The 27,456-nt window shown below is 32.2% G+C and overlaps 1 non-coding gene across 1 annotated transcript; it reads right to left on the bottom strand.

The window, feature by feature from the left end:
- Window positions 1-9,180: 9,180 nt before the first annotated feature.
- LOC129289732 (small nucleolar RNA snoR103) lies at window positions 9,181-9,284 on the bottom strand. Its single transcript, XR_008588221.1, has one exon. It is a non-coding gene; the product is annotated as a small nucleolar RNA snoR103 (small nucleolar RNA).
- Between the last annotated feature and the right edge of the window lie 18,172 nt (window positions 9,285-27,456).

The following is a 27,456-nucleotide window of genomic DNA, read 5'->3' as shown; positions in this document are numbered from 1 at the left end:
TATAAATTCAATATAAAAACTAAAATTTTTACATCGGTTATAAAGCCGATGTTGAAAATTATATACAAAAAAATAAAAAAATTTGCTTTAACTTTTAACACTGGTTGGACTGCCAACCAGTATTTAACATCGGTTCCAACCGGTGTTAAACTTTTAACACGGTTGGAAGTATCTTTCTACATCGGTTATAAACCCGATGTAAAAACTAAAATTTTTACATTGGTTATAAAGCTGATGCTGAAAATTATATACAAAAAAATAAAAAAAATTACTTTAACTTTTAACACCAGTTGGACTGCCAACCGGTGTTAAAAGTCAGTCTAACCGGGAGTCCGTGTTAAAAGTGGACTTTTAACACTGGTTATTGCCATAACCGATGTAAAAAATATTACATTCTACAGCAGTTATGGTAATAACCGGTGTAAAAAATATTTTATTTTTTTAAACTATATTTTTTTATCAATTTTACCCATTTCTGTGCATAAAAATTGTCAAATCAGACAGCTCAATTCATTTATAATTGTTTATCAAGTATTTATCAACTATACAAAACTATTTAAATATTAAAAAAACTAACAATTGTCTAAATTGTCAAAATTAGCATTCTTGTGCATAAAAATTGCCAAATCAACAACTCAATTCATTTACAATTGTTTATCAAGTATTTATCAATTATACAAAACTATTTAACTATTAAATAAACTAACAATTGTCTAAATTAAGTCAACTATCAAAATTAAAACTTCTCTAAAAGTAACAAAAAGCCTCACAAGTTCTCCACAAAATAGATTGTCCAACGTATACGGATGTCTTCAATTTCAACTTCAAGAAATGCATTCGAATTGTCGAATATCTAAAATTTGATTCACAAAATAGGTGTATTAATTAATCACAAATAACATAATAAAATAAAACTTTTAAAAATATATTTTTCCTCTTTTGTAAATTCGGTCATGCCCAATGTGTATTGAGCATGTGTCTCATGACATATAGACCACACAAGTTCATCCTCACCGGTTATCTATGACTCTGTATAAGAATAAATCATAAAAAATTAGTAAGAAATCTTAATAATTGAACATATTAATAAAGTATAGCATCATTTTTGGCTCAATCTATGAGGGATCCTTGAGCTCATGTCCATGCTTTTGTAAGACTATATTTTGATATGTTCTCATTGCCCTATAATCAAGATCACCAAGTTAGTAAATAATATATTAAAAAAATTAAATTAAATAGTTTAGTAAAAGTATTCTTACAAGTCTATCGTCTTCTTCATTTCTTTTCCAAGTTTGTAATGGAGGGTGCACAAAAAGATGACAGTGTTGCTCTTCATTGAAAGAACAAATAATTGCCAATGGTCCCTGCTAAATATGATACAAGTTAAAATAAATCTATATTGAAAAAACTATTAATTATAAATTGATCCTTACGAGTGCACATATGGAGCCATAAAAACATTCTTTTTGACTTCACATATTCTCTGTTGGAGGTACTCGACCACTCTGGAGTATTACCTTTTTCTGCCATGTGATGAGGCCAAAGGAATTCAAACTTATCACCTTTGCCCGATGTAATGCATAAATAATGAAAGTACCTACAACAATGCAATTATATTAGTTTACTAAACTTGATGATTAAGTTTACTTACAACAATGCAATTATATTAAAGGAAAACATACTTACATCATAAATAGTTCAATGTGTGGTGTGGTAAGCTGATTATTCAACAGAAGTCAAACCAAATCTTCTCGTTCAATTATCACTATCATGTCTTTCTTACCCACAACCTTTGGATCCATTTCTAAACTCTTGAATTCGAATGATGAATCATATACCATTAAGATCATTTGCTGATATAGAGTCAACGAGGGTTGTGGAAGTTTTGGGAGATTCAGCGAGGAAAGCTTCTACATAATAAAAAGGCAAGAAATAGCTAATAAAAAACATATATTAAGAAGTTTTTACATAATAAAAATTCATGAAATTTCATACCACAACTTGAACTAGATTCACAAGTCTCTTGGGCTATAGGATAAAATTGCTAATAGCTTCAACCACAGTCTTCACCTCATCAGTAGGGAATAGAATTAAAGCATCTGGCACAGTTGGATCTGCAACCACCACTCTCACTTGATCATCTTGAATTTGCTTGTAGTGGATGGTTGACCCCAAGCTATAGATGCTACCAAGAGCAACCAAGTGTTTATCAAGATCTTCCAGAAATATCTCACATGGTTCACCAATGTTGTCACCAGAAGGACCCTCTAACACATGCTTAAGAACATTAATCCCTTTTGTACTATGAAATGAAGGAGACATATAATCTAGTTCAGCAGTTGTCTCCTGTCGTGAACTCATCATGCTCATGATCTCCTCCTTCATTTGCTCTTTCATTTGTAGAAGCCGAGTTACAAATGAAGCTTCAAACTCATCTTTAGTTTGTTGCTTCACAGTGGATATCAATGTATCAAGCTCTTCTCTAGTCACTACACCTCCTGAATTAGGACGTGTAGGTGCTCCAAAGTAGTCTTTAATGCCCACACCATATCCAATACCCCTCATAAGACCTAGATGCTCTGGTTTGCTTGTAGCAACTGTTAAGATATCATTTCTATCCTCTGGAATGAAGCTTCCTTGGGCTTGTTGCTCCTTAAGAGCATCCTGTAATATAAAAATAATAATATTAATTAATAATATATACAATTGTATAGAAATTTAAAGGGACAAACAATAATAATTTTACTTACAATCCTCTCAGTAATCTCCCATGTTGTCTAACTTGTATAGCCTCCTTTTTTGTACTGATGTCCATATCTCCATTTCTCCTCTTGATAGATAGGTGATGGTGGAGAGAGGAGTATGGAAGGATCAGATGTAGCTTCTTCTTCTTTCTTCTTCTGTTTCTTTGCCATCAATATATCATCAGCTCTAACATAACCTTCACGAGATAGGGTATGGGGGCATTGATTCTGCTGAGCAATTTCTTGCCCTTTAACTTGTTTTTCCTATTAATAAATTGAATTTTAGATTTTATAGTTGAAGTATAAAATAAACTTAAATCAATTAAAAATCAATAGACCAAAGCTTTTTCAGAAGTCTGAATCCTGACAAATTCTTTTCAAGTATCTTTATCAAGGAACTGGTATGTATCAAGAGGATTGGGACGAGCCTGACCCTTTGGTACCTGGACAAAGATATATCTTCTAGTAAGATCAGTCTAAATTTTCTCCAATGTGTTCCATAATAAGAAATTAACTTGTGTCAACAATCTTGATTAGATGGAACATCATATGTGTGCTATAATGAAAACATAAGATAATAATCAGTAATTGCCCAATAATATATAACCATAAAAAATTTTAATTTTTAACTATTTACCTGAATACTTTCCTAAATTTGTTCCTTCATACATTCTGGCACATCAGGCCAGTCCTTAAACACATTAGGAGGCTTAGTATGCGATAGGAGGCTAAGAAACTAACAAACTTGGGTTTATGTGGCCTTATTGGATTCCATCTCCGATCAAATTGAATTGGTAACCTATGCCCAGTATTCCTACTTAAAGTCAGATCTCTCAATTGTGTGCCACGTCTCCCCCTCCTCACAGATTGGCTCTGACTTGGCTCCTCACTAAGGGTGCCCTGACTTGGCTCCTTACTAGGATCAATATCACTAATTGATTGGCTTGTAGTGGGCTAGCTTTGAGGACCATCACCTTGATTCTCCATATTCCTATTAATTCAAATAAATGAAATTAATTAAAAAAAATCAAAGATAAGATAATTAAGAAAAACAATCCCACAATATAAATTTAATTGAACTAAATTAACATACTTTAATTTTAAAACTAAACTCATATAAGGATATTCTCCCATATCCCTTCATGATGATCACTTCTTATAGCATCTTCATCATCTACTTCATCTACTACATCCAAAATTGGTAGCCCACTTGAGAAGTTAGGAGTTTCAGGAATATCAAAATTTGATTCATGATCACCATCACTATCAATCACCCTTTTTTCTTTAAGTGCTATTGACCAATTTTTATTTGCTGGATCCGTGACATAGAAAACATATTTAATTTGGTCTGCCATCCAAAAGTTAGTTTTTTAAGATCAACCATTGTAAATCCTAACTTATTATCATGAATATTGTTGATATCAACCCACTTGCATTTGAAAATAGGATCTCTAAATTTTGTATAATCAACCTTCCAAATCTCTTCAATAACCCCAAAATAAGTCCTAGATGCTAGTTTAGGTTTCTTATCTTTTAAACTAGAGAAGTGTATGGCTTTAGCCATTATCATAACTCTACTATTTTGCATCGTACTCTTTTCATCCAAGGACTTTGTATAAAAAGGATACCCATTAATATCATAGGCACTCTAATATATAACATCAAAGTTAGGATCTCCAGTCAACCATTTAACTGTATCAGAAATACCACTTTCATTCAAAATTTTTTACTTAAACCAATCTACAAAAGTCCTATTGTGCTCTTTCAACAACTTTTGTTTAGTCATTCTCATTCGATAATTTTTTTGCCTTTAGAAGTTTTTTATGAGAAGATATGTAATTTTTAAATTCATTAATATTATTCAAGATATATAAATGTACTTCTTGTAATTCATCATGATTCATGCTCTTCACTAATACTCCATGTGTGCCTTGACCATATTACCTTTTCTCATGATGAGATTTAGGAAGTCCAATTGATTCTATACTTGACAAGTAATCAAAACAAAACTCCATAGCTTCTTCAGCAACATATTTCTCAACTATCGATGCTTCAAGTCGATATGGATTCCTGACATGCCCTTTCAGTGTTTTCATATATCTCTCAACTGGGTACATCCATCACAAATAAACAGGACCACACAATTTTATCTCCTTCACTAGATGCATCATTAAGTAAACCATAATGTTAAAAAATGTAGGAAGAAAGTGCATCTTAAGTTGGCACAAGATAGTACAAGCTTCTTATCCTAACTCTTTCAGTTTATGGGGATCAATAACTTTACTGCATATAGCATTGAAAAAGAAACAAAGTCTAGTTATTGTAAGTCTTAAATCTTCTTTCAATATGCCTCGAATAGCCAAAGGTAATAGTTATTGCATCAAGACATGACAATCATGAGATTTTAAGCCTACCAGTTTCAACTCTTTCACAGATACAAGCTTTATAATATTTGAAGAATACCCCAAAGGAACTTTGATTCCATGTTAACACTCACAAAAACTTGTTTTCTTAGATTTGCACAATGTATGAGAGGTTGGGGGACAATAAATTCGTTTACCTTCTGGTCTTGGATGTAAGTCTTCCTGTATCCCTATTTCTTTCAAATCCAATCTTATATTCACACCATACTTAGTCTTACCTGGTATGTTCAGAAGCGTTCCAATAATACTATCACACACATTTTTCTCCACACGCATAATATCAATACAATGCCTCACTTTAAGATTGTGCCAATATGGGAGGTTAAAAAAGATAGATCTTTTTTTCCATATATTTTTTGCACCAGTATTCTTTTTAGTCTTATTGAAGACAATATTAATGTTTTTCACACATTCATACACTTGATCCCCAGTCAAAGCATCCAGAGCATCATTGTGTTCTTGGTGACCATGAAAAGCTTTCTTCAATTTATAATATGGGTGATCTCGTCTAAGAAACCTCCGATGGCCAAGGTAGACTATCTTCCTTTCATGTTGAAGTTGATGGTAGTTTGTGCTTTCTTCACAAATTGGACAAGCTTTATGACCTTTCACACTATAACCAGACAAATTTTCATATGCAGGAAAATCATTTCAAGTACAAAAGATTATAGCACGTAGCTTAAAATTTTCCTTTTGATTTGCATCAAACATTTCCACACCTACCTCTCACAATACTTTCAAATCTTCAATCAGAGGTCTTAGGTAAATATCAATATCATTTCCAGGTTGTTTTGGTCCTGAAATCAACATGGATAGCATCATGTACTTTTGTTTCATGCACAACCTAGATGGTAGATTGTAAATCACTAAAAGAACAGGCCATGAACTATGTATACTACTAAGACTAACATAATGATTCATTCCATTGGCAGAAAGTTTGAGCCTTAAGTTTCTCGACTCATTGCTAAATTTGAAAAACAATTGATCAATTTTCTTCTATTGAGGAGAATCGATTGGATGTCAAAGTTTTCCATTAGATATCCTCTCATTTGCATGTCACATTAAGTTCTTCACATTAGATACCATAAGACCTTTGTAGGAGCCCCCTTCTCTTTATACTGTGGTGCCTCACATTTCAAACACTTCTCCTTCCCTTCAAGCTCTTTTCTGTACAACACACAACCATTAAGACATGCGTGTATTTTTTTATACTTCATACCCATTGGACACAAGATCTTCTTGGCATCATAATAACAATTTGGTAGTGCATTGCCATTCAGAAACATTATTTGAAGTAACTTTAGCAACCATGTGAAACTTTAGTTGATCCACCCAGCTCTTGCCTTTAAGATAACTAGTTTTAACACCCCAGATAACAAACTAAAATCAGTGCACCCCGGGTATAAAGGCTTCTCTGTGTCAGTGCACAAGTTATCATACACATGTGCTCATTTCAAAGCCTCTTTTCCAACATCACGAATCATGTCCTCTAACCGATCTTCATTCATTTTTACTTCATCATCAAGATTATCAACTTTCACATATTGAGATGTGTCACTATAATTTTTCAATCGTTCACCATGCCAAATCCATATTGTATAATTTTTGCAAATCCTATCACAAACTAAGTGCTATCTTATTTTGACAACACCTAGTCTCCTCTCATTCAAACAATTAACATAAGGACAATAGAACCTTTCACTACTATCAACAGCATATTTCTTAGCAAATTTCAAAAATTCTTTCACCCTATTATCATACTCGTTACTCATTCATCTAGCATTTATTCAACTATAATCCATGTGTCACCTCCTAAAGAATATAACTAATGTTATTACCTTCAAATTATTTCAAGAAACTAAATTCCTAATTAACTTAAGATTTGAAAAAATTTCAGCAATCTCCCCTGAAAATTGGATATCCCAAGACTTTTAAAAAAATTTACAAGAGAAAATTGATAATTTTAAACCAAATAAATGATCACATGTAATAACCTAAGGCCTTATGAAGCCACTAAAAGCACTCCCAGCAACAAGTAATATCATTAAAAACTAAATTTAAGCAATTTAGAAGAAAAAATGAATTCAAAAAAATTTCAACAGAGTCTCCCCTAAAAATTGAACTTCCCAAAAGTTTTAGAAAATTTTACATGAGAAAAGTAACAATTTTAAACCAAATAAATGATCACATGCAACAACCTGAGGCCTTATAAAGCCATTAACAATACTCCTAGCAACAATCAATATCATTAAAAAGTAAATTTAAGCAATTTAAAGGAAAGAATGAATTGAAAAAAAATTTCGACAGAGTCTCCCCTAAAAATTGGACTTCCCAAAAGTTTTAGAAAATTTTACAGGAGAAAATTAACAATTTCAAACCAAATAAATGATCACATGCAACAACCTAAGGCCTTATAAAGCCATTAACAACACTCCCAACAACAATCGATACTCTTAAAATATAAATTTAAGCATTATAAAATCTAAAAATTCATATTCAAGACATACCTGGATGGCGGTGGCTGCAGTAACGGCTCAACACTAAGAGAGTGAGGAGGGGAGAAGGAGTGGTAGTAGGGGAGAGGCACTGATAAGGGGGAGGGGAGTAGAGGGGGAGAGGTAGGGAGAGGGGAAGGGGGAGGGGGGGGCGAGGGGGAGGGGGGAGGGGGAGAGGGGCGGTGAGGGGGAAGGGGAGGGGGAGACAGAGATGGAAGGGGAGGGAGAGGGGGCGGCGAGCGGCGAGAGGGAGGAGGGGGAGGGCAGGCGATGAAGGGGAGGTGGAGGAGGGGAAGAAAATGAGAGACAAAGCATAGCAAGTGAAGAGCAAATGAAGGGGAAGAAGACTATGCAAAGAAATGGAGGGTAATTTAAAAGATTTTCCACACTGGGTGAAGGGTCACCCGGTGTAGAAAATCCACTTTTTACACCGGGTGGACCTCTACCCGGTGTAAAAAACTAACTATTTATATCGAGTGGACTCACTCGGTGTAAAAAGTGAGTTTTTTACACCAGGTAACCCTTCACCTGGTGTAAAAAAGTGGACTTTTTTACACCGGATGAGTCCACCCTGTGTAAAAAGTGTCAAATACTTCAACATAATTAAAAAATGCCACCACCTTAATTTTTTACACCATTTGCCTTCCAACCGATGTAAAACGTATCCCATAAATTTCATATTTTGTACTAGTAGTTTAACAAGTTTCATAAAGATGATAAGTTATTTTAATCTTGTGATGACAACAAAATATGTACAAAAACGCTCATTTAAACACTTTAACAAAATATACAAGTCTCACATTGCCATGAGTTAAAAATTTCATAAACTTGTAAAAGAGAATGGTGCAACAAAAGATTAGGAGAAAAGGAGTAAATTTGCTGAAAATAAAAGCACATAATTGGATTGTAAGTACTAAATATTGTTCAATTAAAGAAGATTAATAAAGTTAAGTACAAAAGCAAACCCAATTTCCTACTCAAGTAATTTAAGCTTCTACAAAACAACTAATCAAACCTCTAGCCTTTAGCACAATTCCAATGATAATGACCAACATATAGTTACATAAACTTCAAGTGACCTATGATCCACAAAATTTTCAGTTTTCTCATTAAAATGTGTCTTCTTAAACAATTCAAACATTGTAGGTTTTCTCCCTAGCTTTGAAACCTACAATTATTTATAAAGATTAATTATATTATGCAAAAAGGAAAGAAGCTGATCAGATATTCCTAAATAACAAACAAAAGGATAATTGGTCAAGGATACATGGCAGTTACCTCTTTATGCTGTCAGTTGATCTTTAGTAAACTCACCAGCCTACAAAAGCAGAATAATAAGAATATAAATCTCTATGTATAACTGCCAGTTGAATTTTTCATCATAAAATGAGATAAACTCATGAAGGAATGCGAGAAGATACTAGCCGACAAAAACAGATTTTAGTTAAATGAATACCATAATAAAAGTCAACTCCTATTACCTGCCTCCAATAAAATTACGAAATATAAAAGGAGTATTAATGTATGTGAGTCCTTTATGGGCTATCTATGACTTAGTCAAGCCCACCGAAAGTTCACGTGTAACCTTTTGTCTATATTTACAGCAGGTACACATGCTCAATACCCCACCTTAATCATTTAATTTAAATATCATATCATTATAGTATTAAAGCTAATCACTTTCACTATATATATTGCACAAAAGAAATGCATACAAGTCTTAATTTCCAAATTCCAACTTCAGCAGATGCTTTTGCTCTCATAATAACTAAAAAATTAGTATTGAAGAAAATCGAAAGAAACAAACTTGAGCATCAAAATCAATGAAGTTGGTATGAGATCCAAACCTATCGAGGACTGAATGATCTGCTCCCGTCGCCACTGCCTTGACCACCACCAGGCCTCAAGTTTACCACGGTTTGATCATATTGCTGCATAACTCTGGAGTCAGGACCTTGCACTTGAAGATAACATCTTCTTTGTACTCTGCTTCTCGTATATGCCGTTTCCAGCTTATGTGACCCAAAATCAATTCTCTTAGTAGGAAAAGACAAGCGGATGATGGTGGAATCAAGTGTGCGCACAGCTTTGGGGGACTATAGGAAGCGGATAGGGAGAGGGAGATGAGATACTAGGGAATGAGAATGAGATGTTAAGGCTATCGGATAGGGAAAGAGTGAACAACGGCTTAATTGGGGGAGGGAAATCTGAAGAGGTTTTAATTTAGGTGAATTAATTATTTAATTTATATAGAAAAGCTTCCCCATTTAACAATTGCAATCCATTACCTTGATGGCATGAAATGGTTGTTTATGGGGTAGAGGTCATGTGTTCTATACTCATGGTGACAAGTTTTTTTTTTATAAATTTTTCTTTACTTTTTAAAATTTTATATTATAATTAAAATAAATTTCTTTTAACAAATATCTACAATTAAAAATTTTCACACACCCCTTATTGAGAAAAGTATACATGGAAAATTAAACTTAATGATATTATAATATACATTAAATATATATACATATATATTATATATAATATTATATATTTTATTTAATATATATTATATAATATATATATTTGTAGATATATATATTTTATTTAATATATGTTATATAAGAGGGTCAAACGATAAATTAAAGTTTGGCTAAAGTATACTTTTAGTTATTTAATTTTATATAAGGTGTATTATTTATTCCTTTAACCTTGATATCGTTAGTTTTATCACCAAAAAAAAATTCATGATTTTTTAAATATTGATAAAATATTTTTAAATGTTGACTCATTAAGTTTAACTTTTTTAAAATAATAATGATCAGCCTAAAAAATAATTATTTAAAATTAATAGTGTTAGAGTTAAATGACTAAAAACATACTTTATAAAATTAAAAAATTAAAATAAAATCTCATGTAAAATCAAAGGATCAAAAATATATTTTAACCATTAAAGTTAATAAAAGTTACAATTTATAAGTCAGCAACAGTAAAGAAAAAAAAAAGAAGAGAGAACAAAAGAGTAAAATGTTGACTGATTTGTAAAAGAAGAGAACATATGTCTTGTGAAATAATACTTCCTTCCTAGCAAGATTGTGCAAAGAAGTTTTCGTTATGTATGATAATCTTCAAACCTCCGGTAATAGATTGATTGTCAATGCCTATCACACATTGCAAGATGGTGCGAATACAAAACAAAAAAATCTGTAATATGAAATCGTTGCAGCTTTTCTCCAAAAAAATCTGCTACAAAGGAAATAAGGTTCCTTTTCTTCGGATTTTTGAAATCTTGATAGTCCATATATTTGTAATTTCATTGATTTAGATTTACACAATATATATATATATATATATATAATCATGTGAAAACTTAACATAACATAATTTGATTTACATTAAAAAATTTCATTAGTAATCATAATGAATTACCAAAACATTACTAATTTTAAGTACAAAATAAAATTATAAATGCAATATATCACTAAGACAACTAATATCATCATACTAGCTAGTTGGCTACAAGCAAAGCAAATACTTTGTGAATGTCATAAGTCTAACTTTTATATTAGGAAAAAGTTAACACAATAGAAGAAAGGAAAATCAAATCCCTCAAGTGGGCATTCCAATTTTCTCTATTGCCACCAAAATCAATTCGATGTATGTGGAATCTCTCATGATTGAAATATAGTTGAAACAAATGGCAATTGAATTAATAGTTCAATAACCTTAAAATATCCAACATATGTCAAGAAGATTTACGCACTTAATTAAGAAAATAATATCAAATTGACAACATTAATTCTGACCTGCATTAATTTATAAGGATTGTGATATGATAAAGTTGAAAGTATATCTCATATATATGATTAAAAAACTAGAATCTTACGAAACGAGTAAAAAACTCAAGTAGAGACATGCTAGATTACAATTAAATATTTTCTCAATTTATTAAAATTGTAAAATAATAAAAATATTAAAATTTCTAAAATAATATATTACCGATGCATTTTGCGATGGATTACCCACATAATTCAATTAACGATGGAATTCAACATCAGATTATGCATAGAAATTAGCAACGGAAAAATTCTGTCGCAAAATAAGAACAGGCTATCCTTGCAGTTAGTGATAAAAATTTATGTTGCAATGGAATTTGCGATGGAATAGCTGCAACATGTTTGCAATAGAAATATTTCATCGCTAATATTAGCGATGTATTAGCAACATAATTATTTTTTGTCACTAATTTTCTTTGTTAATTCTCTATTTTTTTTTTGTAGTGGTATGCTTTGTGAATCTTGAAAATATGGAAAATCTTACTCTACCTTTCAAATCTTCCATATCTCATACTTCTCAATCCTTAGAATCAATACATATAGAATTATGAGGACCTTCACCTTTACCATCACTGAATGGTTTTATATATTATATGTTTATTGATAATTTTAATAGATATTCTTGGATTTCCCCCGTTAAATATAAGGATGAATTTTTTTCTATGTTTTTTCAATTCAAACAATTTATGGAAAAACAATTTGATGGAAAAATTAAGATTGTGCAGAGTGATTGAGGTGGTGAATATAGGATTTCTTTTTTAAATTTCTAAATGATTCAGGCACACTATTTAGACAGTTTTATGCTAATACATCACAACAAAATGGTAGAGCTTAAAGAAGGTAGAAACATAGAGTTGAGATTAGTTTTACCTTACTAGTACAAGCTAAAATGTCCCTTCACTATTAGTGGGAGACTTTTGATACTGCAATTAAGTTAATTAATAGGTTTCCAAGTCTTATGCTAATCAAGATAGCTCCTTACTTAAGGTTGTTTCAGAAGCATCTTCATTATAAGAGTGTTAGGGTGTTTGTTCATCCTATTATCCTTGTCTTTGAGCCTACAATCGAATAAACTTCATTATAAGTGTGTTTTTCTTGCTTACAGCCATGCATACAAGGGGTACAAGTGTTTAAGCTCTAATAGTCTAATCTATGTATCCAAATATGTTGAATTTAATGAGGGTGATTTTCCCTTTACATCAGGTTTCATTAATAAGGAGAAGTTACCTAAAGAAGTGATTCGTCCAGCAGTATTCCTCAAGCCATTTCTATCATTTTTCCTAGTAACTATCCTTATTCTAAAGTTAAGTCATCCATCACTGCATAGATTTTTGAATTTGATCATCCAACTTCTGCGAATGTCTCACCAAGTTCAAATGATTTGTATTTAATTCCTTATCAATCTAATATTTATGCTACTGTAAGGAATCATGTTACAAATCATAAATTAGGAAAGTTTGCAAGAATTAGTCAATGATGCTATTCTAGAATCAAGCTTTTCATCTAGTAATACCTCAAGTGCCACTACATATTCAAGATCACCACTAAACAAAACATCTTATGGTTACAAGGAGCAAAGTAGGTATTTCCAAACTTGCTCAATTTGCATAAAAGGTATTTTGTGAATCTCAAAGTGTTCAAGAGGCTCTAAAGTCAAGTTTATAGAAAAAAAGCAATGATGGATGAATTGAATGCCTTAATTAAAAACCAAACTTGGGTTTCAGTCCCTTATACTAGTAGAGAAACACTTGTGGATTGTAAATGGATGTTTAAATCCAAATTAATTATGATGGGTCTTTTCTTAAACCTAAGGCTAGATTGGTAACTAATGGGTTTCAACAACATACTAGCATCGATTATGAAGAGATTTTCAACCTTATTCTTAAACTAACTACTCTAAGGTTTATACTTATTCTTGCTATCTACTTTAAATGGAAAATTACACAAATTGACATAAACAATTCTTTTCTCAATGAGTATTCACAATAAAAAGTCCATAAGAGATAACTAGATGGATTTGTAGACAAGAGATTTTCTAATCATGTTTGTCTTCTAAACAAAGCCATTTATGGCTTGAAAAAAGCCCCAAGAGCTAGGTTTGATAGGCTTAAATCAACACCACCTAATGGACTTTAAGCATTCTTAGTGTGACAACTCTATGTTTTTCTTGAACCTAGGAACTAATATGATGTTTGTAAGTCTATGTTGATGATATTATCATTACAGGAAACAATTATTTCATGCTAGCTCACTTCATCAAGTAATAAAATTTGATGCTTCCTTTTAAAGATATTGGTCATCTTTATCACTTCTTAGGAATTCAAGCTTATAGAGATACAACAAGACTTTACCTCAAGCAAGAAAAGTGCATCTTTGATTTACTTAAAAGGTTTGGGATGGATCATTGCTCTCTTGTTCCTACCTTTATGGTTGTGAACAAAAATTTGCCAATACATAGTGGTATTTCTCCTGAAAATGCATCTATTTTCATAAGAGTTATTGGGGCATTACAATATTTGGTCGACGAAAGACTAGGTATCATGTCTATAGTAAATAGACTTGGTCTTTTTCTAAGACTTCCCATAGATCAACTTTGGCAAGCCATCAAAAGATACTATGATACTTAAAGGGAACATCTAATTTAGTTCTTCATATTAAACCAAGCAATCACCTTATGTTGTAAGGTTTTTTAGATGCTGATTGGGCTGTTTGTGCCTATGATCATCATTACATTGGTGGTTACTAAGTATTCATAGGAAACTTTCTTATTACTTGGTTATGGAAGAAACAGAGAGTAGTGGCTTGTTCCAGCACCAAATCTAAGTACAAATCATTTGCAAATTTGGTAATTAAATTTTCATGGATGCAATCACTAATCTCTAAAATTAGATTAAAGCTTGATCAGATTTTGGTCACCTAGTGTGACAATTTGAGTGCCTTAGCTTTGGCTTCCAATCCAATGGTTCACTTATGTACAAATCATTTTGAAATTGATGTCTATTTTGTGCAAGAAAGAGTTGTATCTTGAGAGATGTTTGTTCAATATGTTCCCAATTGAGAATAAATAGTTGATCTCCTCACCAAAACCTTATCTCATACCAAAGCCCTGTCTCTTTAGAAAAAATATTTTCCCACAATTGATGAAGATAATTCTTTATTATTTTAGAAAAGGAATTAACACCCTAATTTCTTCATTGATTTTGACCATAACTGATGTAGAAAGTGGGGTTTTCTTTATGTTTGTTTACGTTGCCCATCCTTGTACATGAAAAATCAATAGCTAGATAAAATAATTCATAAATAGTTTATAATCATAGTAAAATTTAGTTTAACTATCCAAATTAACAACTATATAACATAATTCATATATAAATTTGCAACAACCAAAATTTGCACAATCAACTATCTAATGCTATCCATAGACTTATCTAAAAGTTGTCCAAAACTAACAAACTTATTAAATTGTCTATAACTATCTATAACTCACAAATTCTTGGCAAAATAAGTTGGTCAACATGCGCAGATGTCTTCAATTTCATCTTTAAGGAATGGATCTATATTGTTGAACATCTAAAATATAATTCGCAATTAATCATTAATTAACTAATCTCAAATAAAATAATAAAATGAAATTTTCAAAAATATATTTACCTCAACTATAAATTTAGTCATGCCCAATGTGTTGATGATGTTGAGCATGTATCTCATCACATAAATGCCACACTAATTAGTTTTCACTAGTTATTTGTAGCTCTGTATAAGAATAAATCATAAGAATTCAGTAGGAAATCCTAATAAGTTATTTGCACCAATTAGTTTTCACTAGTTATTTACAGCTCAATTACCTTTGGCTTGATCAATATAGGATCCTTTAGCTCATGTCCATTTGTTTTTAGTTTTGCAAGATCATGTTTTGATGTGTTTTCACTGTCCTATGAATCTACAAAAAATTAAATTACATATTTTTACACTAGCATACTTATGAATCTATTGTCTTCTTCAATTCCTTTCTAGGTTTGTAACGAAGGGAGCATAAGAATAGGATAATGTTACTCTTTAATGACAGAACAAACAACTATTTGTAGTCCTTGGAAAAATAAGGTATGAGTTAAAGTAAATTCATGTTGGCAAAAACTATTAATTGCAAAATGATCCTTACAAGTGCATGTATAGAGCCATGTAAACGTCCTTCTTGAGTTCACATATTCTTTTCTAAAGGTACTAGGTCCTTATCTACAGAGTATTCCACTTCTCAATCATGTTATTTTACTAAAACTTGAAAAGTTAATTGTATTCAAGGAAAACATACTTACATAATAAATAACTTAATGTATGGTATGGTAAGCTTACTTTTTGAAAGAAGCCAATGTAAATCTTGTTGCTCAATCAATTCTCCTTACTTGCAATCTCCTGATCCATTACTAAAGTTTTGTCTTTGAATGATGGATCACAGAACATTCAAATAATTCATAGAATTGGAGTCAACAAGGATTGTGGAAGGTTTGGCAAGAGAAGCTATTGTATAATAAAAGGCAAGAAATAATTAGGCAAAAAAAACATGATAGAAAAAAATATAAAACAAAATTCAAGAAATTTCATACCTTAGCTTGAACTATATTTACAAGTCTTTTGAGCCACAAGATAAAATTGCCAATAACTTTAGACATAGTCTTCACATTATCGATAAGGAATGAGACCAATACACATGTTTGACACATTTTCATCTTTAACCACCACTCTCACTTGATCATTCTATATTTTCTTGTGGTGGAAGGTTGGCTCCATGTTTTAAATGTAAAATCAAAAGGTAAACAAGGTTACCTTTACTAATTTACCATTAACTTCCAAATCAAGGCAATTGTAGGCTAAGTGATAAGTCATATTTATTACACATTTTTCCTTGTTATTATTGACCAAAAATAATTTTTTATTTTTCCAAATTACACACTTCTTGCTTTGATTGTGAAAAATTGCCTAAGTGCAAGATTCTGTACACTAGGGGCATTTTGGTCATAAAATTAAACTTCTAAGAAAATGTTTGAAAAAAATTTTCAAAATGAATTTTTAGTCCAGAAGAAAAAAGGTCTAATTATATTTCTAAAATTCATTCTAAATTGAGATTAATTAATTTCACAAGTTGACAATTCTGAAAAGTCAAAATTTCAAGTGGATTTGTTTTCTTGCAGACAAGCTAGGTCTTTTTTATACATGCATGGGCTTACAATTTTAATCTATATAGCATGCCCTAAAGCCTCTTTTATGATATCATAATTAGTTTTTATTATTTAAATTACATTGTGCCACATATTTAGGAGTTACTTTTAATTGGAAATGCAATTATTATCCATATGCTTTGCACTTTAATTTTGTGTGTCACATTTACTTGTGTAGGGTTACACACCTTAGATTTGGCACATGAGAACCATTGGATTGGAATAATTGATGAGTCAAGGGACAAAATACTTGAGTTTTAGGGTGAAAGTACAAGTCTTACATGTTCTTGCACATATTATACTACCACACTTTGATTCTACTCACTTTCTCTCTTAATTTTCCATTATTTTTAGCTCTTTTTAATTCAAATTTCCAGACCACTTAACTCTGAATTTTTGTCCATATTACCCTAGTAAAAATAAAATTACCCTAAATCATTTTTACTCAAACCCTAAACACTTGGATTGGGCCCATTCACCTTAGACTTGAACTAAACTACCCTAATTTCATTTTCAACACACCACCTCCATTCCATTCTAATTTTTCATGTCCAGCAGCAACTCTCCTCTCCTTTCCATTTTTCTTAATCTCTATCTCACCTTTTCTCCTCCATATCTCATGATCCAACCATGAAAACCCTAATCCAACTCCACCATTCTTCTTCTCTCATCTCACACTTCAAACCTTAAGCTTTATTTTCGTAGTTTGGCTTCAAAACCCCAATCCAACTCAAGATGTTCATGAGTATGGTTCAGCCATAGTGGAAGGATTGTGCTCAAGTGGGTTCCAAGATAGGCTAAATCTATAAGGATGAAGGTCATGGCCACTCTCTATTAAACCTAGGTTGATTTAATCTTATTTTTAAAATTAGTAACATTATTATATCTTATCTTCATTGACAAAAATTGGTATTTGGTTTAATGTTTTTTTCACTTGATTTCACTTCATATAGTTGTTCAAAATTTTCTCCAATACATTGTAATTCATATAAATATATGTTTTATGTGTGTTGAACGTGTCTTACGTTGGCTAGGTATAAATATGTTTAGTTGGTGTTTGATAAAATGTCTTATGTGCAAAATTATACATTTGACATACTATAGGTTAGGCAGCACTTAAGAGAATCTAAGGGAGATTTTGATCACTTTACACCTAGTTAAGGAATTGATAAGAAACTTACAAAATTGTGCAAGGACTTAGTTAATTAAATTGGTTAGGAGGGCATGCTTATACAAATTGTGTAAGGGGTTTAATTTGAGTTAAAAGAGTAAAAGTTAACCTAAGCCTAATTAAAAATGATAGACAAGGAATATAGCATTCCATAATTTATAGAACTCTACTTTAGAAAGGTTTAAACACTCACTTTTCCATTTCACTAGTTTATTAGGTTTTTAATTAAATCTATCCATTTAGTTTAATTAGTTAAAATCAATCAATTCTTAGTTAGTTTAGTCCACTAGTTAGCCTTAATTAACCTTAATTAGCCTCCTTAGTGAAAAATGGCCTAGGTTGCTACTAGTGCTATATTAGTGTTAGCTATTTTGGAATGTAATTGACTCATTGCTCTACTAAGCCATTTAGATTACTATTTATAAAAGATGGGATCCCAAGTTTGTATGATTTAAAATCTCTTAGAAATTATTTAGTAAACCTCAAATCAGAGTAAAATATCATTTCAAAAGTATAAGATATCTCATGCGAATAAAAAGACTTAAAATCAATTGAAAACTATCAAGGGGTAGAAAAATAGGATGGCAAGCTATAGCATGTACACATACACTGCAGATGTTGTAATGCCCTCACTGAAATTATCATACAACCTTTCATGAAATCTGCTAATCAATTCAAAATTGAAAAATTGGGATCCTAAGAGAAACCTTTCCAAAATCAATTCATAAAAAACTTAAGTTGTGAAACACTACACATCAAAAGTATTAAGCATAAGCACATTAAAGAACAACTCAGAACACCTTAATTTAGATAAAATATGGGCCATATACCATGACATGTGGCACAAAGGTGTTAGCAGCACACTCTGTGCCATGCATTGTGGCTTGTTGTCCTTTGTTAAAACATGCGTCACGGTGCACACATCAGAATTTCGTTGTCAAATTGTAGAATCTGATGCAAACTTTGAATGTACATCATTTTCATATCTAATGCCTGATTGGGGTGATTCAAATGCTTACATGAAGTTTGTTTCATAATCTAACCAATAACACTAGGTTCATTTAAATCCAATATTCCTTTCAAAAATTAGACACCCAAGTGCATTTTCATTGTTTTGAGTCAAAATTTGCCACTTGTGCATCACTAAATGAAAATCATTAGCCACTTTTGAGGCCTTGACCACATCCAAATGGACAAACATCACCTGATTGAATAGTTATATACACAATATAATACACATATATATATTTAGCCTGTGAACCACCCATATCACAAATTTAGGCTAAATTCATTTTTCTCATTTCATTTCACAATTGGCCAAACTTCCATACACATTAGTTGTACTACAATTTTACACATACATACATCCATCCACTAGCCCATATGATTACTTTTATCATATACACACGTAAACATGCACTGGGCTAGGATACCAAGAATCACACTTATATTCACATTCACATGTTTATACACAAAAAAACCACCCATATAGCAACTTATATACATAACCATTACTATATGCTTAAATTCATTACACGATCTTACAATGGGCTTTTCAAAAGAATCTTTGCTCAGTCCGTTTCTTTTCCCTTTACACTACTAGTGCCAAAACTTTAAAATGTAAATAACCACGAGTGAGATAGAAATTTCAATAACCAATATAGCTCATTAATGGTCAATAACATAAATAACTATGTCAAAGTCAATAAAACCATAGTAATGGATTATATATATTATATATATTTATATGTTTATAACAATAACTATAGATTTTTCCTCTTTTCTAGAAGTTTCCACAATCACAACACTAATATGATTGTCTATCCAACTAGCCTCTAAAGCTCCCAGACATGAAATCATAGGCTTTAATAGATCAATCACATATTGACTTGAGCACAATTTTGATAGTAGAAATACTTAGCCAATGGTAATCTATCCTGCCTATATAACACCCCAAATTTCTAATCCTGCATTAATAATTAATTACAGAATGATATAGTAATTTAATACAAGATTATGATTCTAGTTAGTGAAATGTTGTTTTAACTTTTTGGGATGTTATATGAACATATATGAGTAGAATAGTGGTGTTCTAAGGCAAGGTATGTGAGTATAGTGAGGATTTTCCTCACTGTGCCACGCATTGTGACTAAGGTTGGATGTGCTGTGGTGCATGATACAGAATTCTAATAAGTTGGATGTGTCCCACTTATAAAGAATAGAAGAGAAATGGAGAAGAGAGTGTGGGAGAGTAGAAAAGAAGGGGTGCTATAGTAGGGCTTTAGTTTTTAAGAGCAAGGATGATGTTTCTAAGCTGTTACTTATCGAGTAAATCTAGTACTGCCTTAATTTCTGATTCTACCCTATTTTTCTTAGTTTTAACTATTCAGAAATTGAATTCAAAAGTTTTAAGGCATTGATTTCTTACCACATAGTAATAAAAAGGTCCTCTGAGACTAAACGAGTACTTTGTGACTGGTTTGAGTCAAAATGATAAAACTTTGAAGCCATAAGCTCAATTTAACCTAGTTTAAAGAGAGAGTAATGAGAGAAATCTTACTAAGTAGAGTTTAGAGTTTTTATTGAGTGGTAATTGGTTATAGTATGCATGAATGAACATGAATAAGGGAAATGGTAGCAATTCGGTGCTAAGTGTAATATCTTAATTTTCTAATCCTGTGATTAGTTATTAATCAAGGGTAAAGTGATAATTAGCAAATTATTAGAGATTTGGATGATTAATTAATAACTTGAGTCTTTGAGATGTTGAATGAATAGATATAGGTTAAAGAACTACATTTTAGTATGAAAAGTGTGCTCATGGTAAGGATTCTCCTCATTGTGTCACGCACCGTGGCTAATGTTGCCTATGTATAGGCTAAAATTGACTCTTTAGATTATGAAATTTTATGAGTTTTAGAAGGGAAAATTGAAAAAACAAGAGAGGTAGAAGAGAAGAAAGGTCTAGCATCTAGGATAAGCCTTTCTAGAGCATTAGAAGGTATTTCTTATTAGTAACTTATCCGGTAAGCTTCGTACGACCCTTACCTTTTATTCTATCCAAATTTCTCTTTGTATGAGTTATAGAGGAATTGAATCGATGAAATTTAAGGGTTTTGTTTCTTATCCAATAGTAATAAAAAGGTTCATTAGAGTTAAATTAGAACTTTGCAACTGGTTTAGAGCTAAACAATAGAGCTTTGAACTGCAGGCTCAATTTGGCCCTTAAACTAAAAGGAAATTAGGGTGAGAATCATGTTTTAGTTGAAATGAGATCATTTGAAGTAATATAAAGTGGTAATTGAGTAGTAGATAACTTAGATGGACTAAGTGGAAAGTAATGAATGGCTAGTTGTAGCCATTATTGATAATTATGTGCTTTTGGTCAATTTAAACCAATTGACTAATTGTACCAATTTTGTATAGATTGGCGTAATCCACAACTAGCGTGTGGCAAAAGGCTTGTAGTGACGTGTTAGTGGTTGTTGAAATTAATGAGTAACCTTTCTAGTGATCAAAGGGTTGATGTAACTGAATAACTTCATTTATTTGACTGTTTATTGTAACTGTGTGTGAACATGCTATTTATTACATGAAACTGTTTTAAACTAAGCATATTTTATGGCATTACATGGTTATTAAATGAAAATAAACTTTGATTGAATAAACACATAAAATTATACAGTTATGTATATAGATGTGTGTGTGTGTCTATGTGTATACTGGTGAATTGGAACTTGTGATTGGTTTAGAAAGCACAATCATAGGGGTGGGAGTTCACCCATGTGGAGAGGTAGAGAAAGACCATATGGAATCATTTTCTTTAGTGCCTGACAGGATATGGTATTGGAGAATTGTATCTCCTTAATGCCTTTCGAGGTATATTGTTAGAGATAATCTCCTTAGTGCTTATTAAGGTGCAATGTTGGAGATTCAGACTGTTTAGTATCAATGAGATGCTATGTTAGAGTCAACGACACTCCATTATGTGCATTGAGGAAAACCATAATCCAAAAGTAGGATAGAACACCTTTGGTTAAGTGATTCTACCGCTAAAGATAAGCTCAAGGCCAATGAGAGTGTATATTAGTCTAAGGTGAGCCTATGGTTTCAAGTCTAAGTGATTTGGAGGTTTAATTGGTAGAGATCCTGCTTATGCTAGTAAAGTGGTGAAAAGAGGTGAAATTAGTGATTATAGTTTAAAAGTGGTGAGATATTATATTTAAGTGGTTTGGAGTAAAAAATGTGATATATGCTATATTTAATGATATATTATGCTATACTTGCTTATGGTTGTATGTGATAGTTAGTAATAGAGAGTTTTTTTTTATTGAAATTTTTATCTCACCCCTGTGGTTACATATTTATAAGACAGGGTAGTGATCAAGGCAAGTAAAAAAGAGTATAGACTAGCAGAGTAGTGCCATAATAAACCAAAAATTCATGATTATTGTATATATAAGTTGCCATAAGGACTTGCATGCATATGTTGAGTTATGATTGTTGAGAATTGTGATGATTTTGTGAATCTTAGCCCTTATGTGTAAATATGTAGTGAAATGAGAAATTGGGGCTAAGTTTTAGTTATAAATGTATTGTAAATGTGGCAATGGAGATTATGAAGTGATTTGTGGTGATATTATAGTGATATTGTGGTGACAAAAGCTAAATAGGCCATTTTGAGCCAAATTATAGAAGTTTGTGTTTTGTAAGAATTGCTGTTGAACAGCCAGATTTTGATGTGTGTGTATATGATATATTTTGTCAATTAGTTGTGTGAGGTCCTTTAAGACTTAATTCAAGGCTTAAAATGGTTTAATGAGATAATGAGATTGATTTAAACACTTGGGTGCATAAAGTTTTCAAAAAAAGTAACTTTTTACACCCAAGTATGTAAATTATGATCAGACTATTAGATTGTCTTGAAACCTATCTCATTAGCTAGCTGATGAGATAAGTTTCATGTAGGCATTTCATGTAGGCACTTGAATTAATCCGATCGAATGTCGTATATGGATATGACACATGCTGGAAGTTTGTGATTTAAGCTGTCAAATGATAGCTACTAAAACTAACATGCTCGCTGCAACATAAGGTGTTTTATGCCATAGAGCATAACACAAAGAAGGTTAGGCGTGTAGCTCTATACCACATGCCATAGCACATGGTCCCTAATCTGATCTAAGTTCTTTATATTTGATACATATAGTGATAGTTGTGAATGCATATGATTTATATTCCACTGCGTTTTGTTCAAATGTCATAAGATTTCAATAATTTTGCAAAATAAGTCTTAGGCCCAAGCTTTTCAAACATATTGATTGATTATGTTTTAATATGGTAAGAGAGGTGATTAAGTTAACCCTTCCTAACAATTTTGGTATTAATTTTGAGATCTAATTATGGTGATTCTTTGATGCATTCATTCTAGATATGGCTTATCTTTGTTCATTACACAACTCTTTCCCTTTTGCTCACTTGTCCTTCTTATTTTCGTCTTTAGGAGGGGAGAAAATAATATATGTTATGAGGAGAGGCACTCATGCTAGAAGTATTGTATCTAGACTGGCAGTTGATAAGGAACAGGAATCAAAAGTTTAACTAGTTCAGCATAAAGATATAGAAGAGATGATCTATTGAAGAGTTGAGAGACATAATGGTAGACATAAGGCAAATAGTTTAGGATCATGATATGATCCTGAGAGGTAGAAACAAGAGGAGAGAGTTGAAGCTCAAGGCATTATGATGCAAGAGGAAGCATTAAGCAAAACTAGACCATCTCAGGGTTCAGGTAGAAGGTAGGAGATTCTTGGCATTGATCCATTAATTAATTGTGCTTAAAAGACTTTAATTCGATTCAACCCATCAAATTTTAATAGAAGTATGAGAGAAGGAGAAGCAGAGCTATGGGTTTAAAGCTTAGAGACCATTTTGAAGTCATGGTCTGTACCCCTGAGTAGAAAGTTATCTTAGCCATAGTGTAGCTAGTTGGTGCTACTAGAGGTGGTGGGAGTCAATGAGACTAACTGGTGGTGTTCAGTTGAGTTGGGATGAGTTCAAGAAGGTATTTTTTGACCAGTACATTCTAGTCTCTTTTGGAACTAAAAGGGAGGAGGAATTTTATCATTCAGGCAGGAAGATTTAGACAAGGAAGATTTTATTTAGAGGTTTAATTGTTTGTCAGTCTACTTTACCTTCCTCTAACATAGCAATGATACCAAGTAGAAAGCAAAGCAATTGTTAGAGAAGATGAGGCCTAAGTACTGGCAGCAAATTACCCTATTTGATGTGACGACATATGAAGACATGTGTCATAAGTTAAGAGTAGCAACTAGATATGGTAGAGAGATAGATGTAGAAAGGAGGCTAGATAGTATGGGGAGATTCTAATCCCCTATGGGTCTGACAGATGGAGTCTTGAAGAGGTTTGGATATAATACTGGCAGTTCTAGTTCTTCAAGAAGGAGAGGTTTTGATATAGGATCCCAATCTCAATCTGTGCAGAGGGGATCAATGAAAATGAGTGGGGGTGTGAGAATTGGGCCTCTATAGGCTTTAAGGAAATCATCGAATATTCCATTGCCGACTCTTAATACTAAAAGGTCACCCCAATGTAACATTTATAGTTGATCTCATCCAGGAAGATGTTAGGCTTGCTTCAAGTATGGCAAGTCGGGTTACTTGGTGAGGCAGTGCCTAGATGCTAGAGTTAAGGAGACTAAGTAGAGATCTACAATTTTTGGCTGAGTGTTTGTAGTTATGCAGGAAGAGGCCAAAGTGTCTTCGAATGATTTTTGTTTGTGGTTATCAAGTAGAGGCATCGTTTGATTCTAGTGCCATACATTCTTTTGTGTTTGAGGAATGTTGAATCGATTACAACTATCTTTGAAACAGTTACCTATGATTATTAGAGTAACTATACCTTCTGCATCATCTAGTATTATGAGTAAAGCTTGTCATGGCATAGAAATTCAATTTAAGGATAGAGATTCCAAGATCAATCTAATTTGTATTCTTATAAAGGGAGTGTATGTGATTATTGGCATGGATTGGCTAGCAGCAAATAATACTATGCTTGATTGTGCTAGAAAGATGGTTTCATTATTGATGTTGTCTACAGTAGTGGATTCCATTGAACAGTTCAAGTTTTTGTTGGTAGTTAGTGTTGAGAAGCTGATCTAGTAAGGTTGTGATGCATATATAATGTTCTACCCCTAAAAGTGTGCTCAGGTCAATGTGTGATTGATCCATTAGAGCCTATGATTTTGTGTCCAAGAGCTTTGACGATTTAGTAGAAAGATGATTATGCTATGTGTAATGACCATATATTTTATTTTTTTAAAAAATAAAAATAAAAAATAATAATTTTTTTATATAAATTAGTTTTATGAAAAATAGAGAGTGGTGATTCAGTGAAATTTAAAGTAATAGTTCACCTAAAAGTTTAGAGATTAAATTCTTTTGAGCAATAGGTTAATTTCATTTAGTTTAAAATTAAAAAAAAAATTCAAAAGTACCCATGTCTATTATGTTATTAAAGGAAAATAATGTGTCCTCTTTTGTAATTTTCACATTTTCTTTATTTTCAGACTTCTTATTCCTCTTTGTCGGTCAGACGCACCGCCTCAAATTTTTTTTTTGTCTCCTCCTTCGGCCTTTTTGAAAGTTCCAGAGCCAAGAGAGGTCGCTACCTCCCCCTTCATTATTCTGGTGTCATGCTCGTTGCCGTCGTTGGTGTGAGTGTGTGTTAGAACACCTTCCACCATTGTTAAAGGTCCAGCTCACGAATTCTTCCTATCCCCTGTTTCGCACTGCCAATCACTCACTTTTCTGAGTGGCTGTTCAGCTCATCTGTCTATCGCCGGCTATTCTTCCTTGCTGTCGTGATGGGCTTCTGAAAGTGGTGAAGACGCTGGTTTTTCTGTCACTGTTCTCCACTCTTTCCAGACGCACAGATAAGGAAAAAAATCTGGAACCTTCGACTCAGTCTTCGTTTTCATTGCTGTCTCCCTTCGTTTCTCTTCATGTTTTCTGGCGATCTTTTACTTCTGTGCCTTCGGTCATCATCTTTCTCTTCTCTCTTCTTTTCTGTCCGGTTGAATTTGGTGATTGAGAGAAGCTTCGAACTCAAGATCCCTGTTATTCTCCATCCTTTTCGTTCTCCTTCCCTGCTGTTTTGTCCGTCAAAAATATCCAAGTTTGTCGTGGATTCACCACTGACGAGGTTGGAGTCATGATTACTGTGCTTCTCTTTCTCCTCTGTTCGTGTGTGCTGTGGGGTGCTGTCATCGAAGCCTCTCCGTCATCATCTTCCCTTGTTTTGAGGCTGTTCTGGTGACGGGGGCTTTGACTCCTCCTGATCGTTTCTCTTTGCTTCATTGGTGAGCTAAGTTCTATCCTTTCTTCCCCTATCATCAAATCTATGTGTGTATTGTGAATAGGTAGGAAGTTCGGTCTTTGATTAAATCTTTTCTGCCTTCTACGTGTCTATATGCAATGAACTGGAATTGCTTTGCTTTAATTGCTGTTGGACGTTGAATAAAAGGGAAATTTGGGGCTTCCTTTTTGTTAGTTTTGAGGAATATAAAAGAAGTTTGATGACGTGGTTTGAATGTTAATGCTATTAAGGTGTTCATGAAAATGTGTAGAAGGGTTGAAATGGAGTAATTAAGTATGTTCAAGGTTTAAAATCTAATACTATGGATTTAGGTTCTGTGTTATGAATTTTAATTTGTTCTTGATAAAGAAACGTGTTTAAGAGGCATAGAGAATTTGTTTATATGTTTGGATTTTTGTTAAGAGATTTAAAAGTACTTGGCTAATATTTCAAAGATCAAGTTTGTTTGTTCTTATGGTAACTTTTGTGTGCTTGTGAAATGTCTGATAGAATGTGTGATGAGGGAAGTTTATGAAAATTGGACATACATGAGTGATAGGTAAAGCTGATTAAATCACATAAGTAGTCTATTTTCTATATGAAGACTTGAAAATTTTAAGTACTATCTATATATGTGTTTATTGAAGATTTATTAATTAAACTTAATACGGGTTCTTATTTGTGAAATGTCGATGTCGATGTTATCTTTTCCCATTCTTTAAATTTGTTTGTATTGAAGATTTTGAATTTATGAAGTGAATAAAGGAGATAACAAAAATGATCGTTTGGGCGCTAGGGAAATAAGGTGCAGACCATATCACAAAAGGGGTTAATTAGGAGCAAGTTATATGTTTCAAAATGTCTCAGGTAAGTGGATAGCGTCCCAACTGATATTTCATTGAAATTTCTTTTATTTGAATATTACATTTTTATGCAAATTATTTTTACGATAATAATGTGATTATGAGACATTTTGTTGATTAAATTACTTTATTTTGTGAAATTATTTTACCAGAATTGATCATTTTCATTAATCAGTAAATAGAAGTTTGAATTCTAATTGTGAGATTTTATTTTTCTGGAAATTATTTTTATAGCATTAATGCGATTATTGAATATTTGTTCATTAAAATTACTCTATTTTGATAAATTAGCTTTACCAAATTTAAAATGTTATTTGATCAATTAAATTAAGTTTGAACT

This window comes from Prosopis cineraria, unplaced genomic scaffold, assembly GCF_029017545.1.
Source record: "Prosopis cineraria cultivar Desert tree isolate PC_DT_omini unplaced genomic scaffold, ASM2901754v1 PC12, whole genome shotgun sequence".
NCBI lineage: Eukaryota > Viridiplantae > Streptophyta > Magnoliopsida > Fabales > Fabaceae > Prosopis > Prosopis cineraria.
The sequence above is the reverse complement of the archived record's forward strand: the minus strand, read 5'-3'. Positions and strand labels throughout refer to the sequence as shown.